Source organism: Microtus oregoni, unplaced genomic scaffold (assembly GCF_018167655.1).
Source record: "Microtus oregoni isolate MIOR12 unplaced genomic scaffold, Mior012 000012F_ref0000307, whole genome shotgun sequence".
Classification (NCBI taxonomy): domain Eukaryota; kingdom Metazoa; phylum Chordata; class Mammalia; order Rodentia; family Cricetidae; genus Microtus; species Microtus oregoni.
The window spans coordinates 21,752,306-21,758,416 of record NW_024543071.1 but is presented as its reverse complement, the minus strand read 5'-3'; positions in this window follow the sequence as shown (position 1 = coordinate 21,758,416).

Below are 6,111 nucleotides of genomic sequence, written 5' to 3'. Positions count from 1 at the left end.
AGGGAAGAAAAAGAATATAGACAGTTATAAAAAGAGTAAAGTCTTTAAAGAGACAGAATACAGACAGTCCATAGATTAAAAGGAGTAAAGAAAGAATAAGCCATGTAAAGATGAAATATACACAAAACGTCTGGATTATGTATACTATTTTGTTTTCTTTGGATTTTTTTTTTGACCTCAGAGAGACATTTGATTCTGGGAACTGTTAAGCTAAGCCAACATATATACTTTAAAGTTATCTTGACTTCAGAATTTGAGTTTAAAGATATGTTGCTTTGGAAAAGAGGTTCTTCTTTTGTTTCCACAGAGGATGAGAACCTGTGGATTCATTCTAGGCTAATGAGGTTTAATGGACCAAGACCCCTGAAAGGTTGTCTTGAACACCCCTCAAAAAATTACTTCACCCAATAAAAAGCAAGAAGCAGTTTGGAGAAGAACCACACCAAAATTCCCTAAATGATTGTTTATAAATGTTTGTTTACATTTAAGGGGGGAATATGCTATAGAGAGGTATGGAACTTGGTTTATTGATAGAAATTTAAGAAAAATTTTGTTATACTGGGTATATGTATTTCTACTCTTGATTAAGGTATTGTGATTGTGCAGCTCATTTAAAAATGTAATGTATAATTAAGAAATATAGGTTAATAGGTAGTCATCTATACTAGTGAAACTTGTGTTAGTTAGGTTTTCGAGATGTACAGAGATGTATTTCAGATGGATAGGCATTCTTCAAACCTTTCAAAGACTACAGAATATGGCATTTAAAATCTTTAAGAATTAGGACTTTTCATGACAATGAGACACATCTGCTCCTACAAGCACAGAACCAGTTACTTCAAGAGGAAGATGGGCATCGAAGAGGCTCCTTATGGAATTGGTTAGATATTGGCAGACAAGAACTGCTCTTGCCTGGACCACTTGATAAACTGGACATGCAGAACCCACAGTGAAATGACTGCTGAACTTGCCTAGAGGTGAAATGATCCTTTGGGGTTCCTGCTTCATGAACTTGTGTGTAGGATATTCTGCAGAGCAAAGAAGAAAATGACTGACAAACTGCCAATAAATTTCCTTCCTCGTGGAAAAGTCTGCTGGATACTGTGGGGCTGTAGACTGAAGATGGATGCCCCAATGATACAGAAGAACTCTGGGTGACTGTCCAGTCAATGAGATGTCTCTGTCAATTCTACTTTTAGACGTTGCTTACAAGCCGGGCGGTGGTGGCACACGCCTTTAATCCCAGCACTCGGGAGGCAGAGGCAGGCTGATTTCTGTGAGTTCGAGGCCATCCTGGTCTACAAGAGCTATTTCCAGGACAGGAACCAATAGCTACAGAGAAACCCTGTCTCGAAAATCAAAAAAAAAAAAAAAAAAAAAAAAAGAAGTTGCTTACAGCGCACTTCCTGTTAATTTAGGTAATATTGGCTCCTTCTGGAGTCTTGATTGACTTGAAGAATTTATAGTTATAATTTTCCTTAGTCATGATAAAAGATGAAGTACATATAAATGTTATAACTGTAATTCTTGCTTGATATCTGTTATGTTGTATGTAACTTTACTATGTTAAAGTAGAAGAGTTCCTTTTTTATTTCAACAGAAAAAGGGAGGTGATGTGGGATTTCCTTTGTATTCTCTGATTACCATTAATTACCATTAATGAATAAAGAAACTGCTTTGGGCCTATAGCAGAGCTATAGGGGAACAGAATTGGGCAGGGAAAACTAAGCTAAATGCTGTGAGAAAGGAGGCAGAATCAGAGAGAAGTCATGGAGCCACCTGCAGAGACAGATGCCCTGAAACTTTGCTGGTAGGCCACAACCTCATGGTGCTGTACATATTAAAGAGATGGGTTAAATTAGTATATTAGGGCTAGCCACTAAGAAGCTAGATTTAATGGGGCAAGCAGTGCTTTAATTAATACAGTTTCTCTGTGATTAATTTAGGGCTAAGCAGACAGAAACAAGTGAAAGGCCTCCTTCTTTCTCAACAGAGAATAAAAACTTGTTATTATAGTTCTAGTGCCCCGAAGATCTGTGGTCACCTACACAGTGACTCCACAAGGGTTGGTAGATTTGCAGTTTATGCATAAGCAAGAGCATGTTTTGCAGTGCCCATGAACTGTCCTTGATAAGGAGCACCCTCCTTGTCTGGCCATGAAAGTGGGCATTTGGTTGTTCTATCATTATCCAAAATTAAAAAATCTAGACTGTAGGACACTTATTTTCTTCCTTTAGATACATCACAGAGATACCAAAGATACCATCCTAGAAAGCAAAGTTCATTTACACTTTACTCATATACCATAAAAATGGAGATTTCTTCATGATTTACATTCATGACTTTTTGCCGTGTTATTCACCTCCAGGCTGAACTATGTGCTTCTTCCTGACAGCACCCTCTGCATGTGGGGTCCAGCTGAAGCAGGTTAAACTGTCCAAGAAGATCACAAGAGCTGCAGAGCACGTTGCTGGAGAAACCCAACTCTCTGCATGCCTCTGACGACAACTCAGCCCCAAGAGCGGACACCGCTTGAAACGCAGTCGCCAGCAGCAAGCGCAGCCCGAGAGCGGGTCGCACCACCCACCCTGCCTGGCCGCCATCCCTGCAGACCCCGAGCATACACATCTTGATGAGAAGTATTTTTGAGTGACATATTCCTTGAAACCATATATTAACTGGAAATTGTCTCTTTTATCTGTTTGCCTAACTAGGCTTCCCTTCTCTCATCCATTTATTTAACCACCCATCCAATAACTCAGTATTTACTATTATTCTCTTGTATTCGTATCAGTACATTGCATCTCAGACTAATACTTGTTATGTACAAGGAATAGTCACTTTCCTTGATGTTTCTCTCTATTATGCCAGGAAAACAGATGTGTGTAGGGGAAGGCCTGTCCCACAAGGAGCCATTTCTATTCCTGACCAGTTTTGCAGAGCCTTAAGGTGATATTTCTGGTTAACCCAAAGGATAGCAGTATGACCCGATTGACAAATGGATTTTCTTCTCTACCATCCCCTTACCTGTTCTGCTTCATTCCTCCCTAAAGAGATCATATTGCCCGATACCTGATGTGTTGTCTTTTGCAATCCCCTCCAGGCCACTATACATCTCTTTCCACACTAAGGACCCTGTATCCTTTCTACTTTCTCTTATCTTCCAAATCGTCAAGGTTCTGGAAACACACAGATTCTATTGCAGATTCTGCAGACACTGCACACATATATCTGCAAGTCCCTATTATTTCTTGTGCCCATGTGTATCTAAACTTGAGTTACTTTTTGTTTAACTGTAACCAAGAAAATATTATCTTATGATAATTCACAGCAATTTATCTTCTGAATTTTCTCAATAATAAGGTCTTCTTGTTGATATGCTTTTGCTTACACTTTCATCATAATTCAGACTAGAAACAGAAGAACATTGATTCTCAAGAGTTCATGCTAATGCATAGAATGAGAAGAATGAACGTGTTAGGAGGGAGTGGAGAAAATTCAATCAAAATCCAGGCATGGCGGCATAGACTTGTTATATCAGTAATTAGAAGGCAGAGATAGGAGGATCCCTTGGACTTACTGGTTATCCATAGGAACTTAGTAGTCAAGACTCAGGTACTAGCATCTTTGACACTGTCACACCAAACAAGATGAGCAATTACTCAGAAATAGCATCCAAGGTTTACCTCTACATGGATATGATTTTTTTTCATATATTCACCTAATCATATACGCCCTACCTTCCTCTTCTCCAATACCAAAGAGAATATGAAGTGGAAGAGAGTAAGAAAGATCTTTGACTGAGTTTAAACTGGAGTATCTGGTTGTATTTGAATTTGAAACAGATAAGTAGTGGTCAGAAGCAGCAGCACCCTGTAGATAAACAGAGTAAGGACAAGTCACAGGGATGAAAACACAAACAGGGTGGAGGCTTTGCTCTCATGGGCTCTTGTGGGCCCTAATGCAAATACAACAGATGCCAATTGGTGATTCAGTTATTAATTCCCCAGATAAATTATTCTCTAATGGAGAGAACCCCAACCAAGAAAGCATTTTAAGACCATAGTCTCTGGAAAATTGGCTACTTCTATAAAATCACTACTTTTGCACAAGTAGATTCACTTGTGCAAAAACATCTGTGAAATCTCCCCATTTCCATGAATTTTTATGTAATTTGTATATGTAATCTCATGATTATATCTCAACATTATGCACACACATGTATCTGTGGATAGTAAGGAAGATGATGTCCCATAATACTGTATAACTCTGATGAACAGAAATATACTAGGCTATCCTTCATAACTAGATCTTTTGTTCCATGAGGACTGTAAGACACTTCAAAGACTGTTTTGTTTCTTTACTCAGACTAACATAAGAAAATAATTTTTCCCTAGTCTAAGACAATTAAGTTACATATATTTAGCTGATTTACAACTTCAGAAAAATTTCAAACTAGACTGAATGTCTCTGTGAATGTATTGCAAGATAGACTTTATCAAAGATTAAACTCAAAGACAAATGTGTAGGTGTCTGGTATGTTGAACCAAAGTTTTTTAGACACAACATGGCCTAAAACTGCTATGTTGGTTTCTTTAACGAAGCCTGGTTGATAATAGAGATGAGTGTCCATTCCCTACTAAATTCCTTAACAATTAACACTGCAGTAATGTATAACCTCAGTTTATGATTCAAAATTCAAGGCTCAGCTACCTAACCGTTTATGTTTAAGTGGTAAAATTTATATGGTGGACAAAAGTAACAAGCAATCTTTATGTTTAAGTCTTAAAATTTATATGGTGGATAAAAGTAACAATTAACTAATCAGCTAAGTCCAGAGAGAAACAGCTTTACATGGGAAAAGTTTTACAGATTGTTATGGCTATAAAAGATGGTCTGGCCTCATAGCGTAACTGTCAAAGGCTACAGATGATGGCCTACATTCATAGCACTGATTAAAAAAAAACCACAAACTTCCTTCCATGTGCTCCATGGGGCTGCATGTAGTGTAAGAAAAAATATTCATATTTGGGATGTTTTCAATGCCACTGCCCGGGAAAATGCCAAACACCATGTCCCTGCCTCTGCATTGCCATGGTAAATGGCTCCACTATTTGTTGTTTACTCAAAGAACGCGTTGTGAGCCAGAGAGGAAATGTCTGTAATATTTTTATTAAAAGAAGTTTGTTGTTAAATATTTACATATAATCCAGGTGAACAAAGACGGCTGTTCTGTCTTTTAGGGTTGTGGTAGTCCCATACCTTTTCTACAGCCACCAGTCTGTGATCAGGACTTTAAGATTCTGCCTGACTTCAGGGAGGTTAACCATGAAGGTATAACTCTCCAGCATTTTCAATAAGGCCTGTTACCATCTACTGTTTTTTTTCCCCACAAAGGATATTTGTGTTAAATTTTGCTTCCTGGATTTGGATCCTGAATGATGAGGGAAGTCCTAAGGAGAGTCTGCTTTCCACCAAAACAATGTTCAGGCGTATTATGATATAAATAGCTACCTGTTGTTTAGTAATATGATGTTATAATATGTTACTTTTGCTCATGTTTCATTTGTTTAACTCTGTGAAGCTGTGATACTTTATCTATTTAGAAAACCTGAGAGTTTAATCAAGATCTGAGACAGGAGAAAGGATAGACAGGGTTGTCAGGCAGAGAGATTATATAGAAGAAGAAATCTTGGAGAAAGGAAGGAGTGAGAGATGGAGAAGGACATGGGGGGGCAGCCGTCCAGCTACAAACACTTACCTTGGGGTCAGAGTGAAAGTAAGATTTACAGAAGTAAGAGAACAGGGAAAGTCCAGAGGCAAAAGGTAAGCAGGATAATATAAGTTAAGAAAAGCTGGTAGGAAACATGCCAAGCTAAAGCTGGACATTTATAACTAACTATAAGCCACCATATGATTTATTTAGGAGCTGGTAGGCAGACTTCCTGCAAAGAGCCAAAAGTGTGAAACATCAAACTGTAGTCAGTGGTGTAAGGTGTGTCTGTCCCATGGCTGCACAGACTCTATTTTTATTAGCACTATTTGAACACTAATCTGTTCTGTTAAACCAGAAATTCAAATGGATACCCTGTAAAGAGGGGAAAGTGTAAT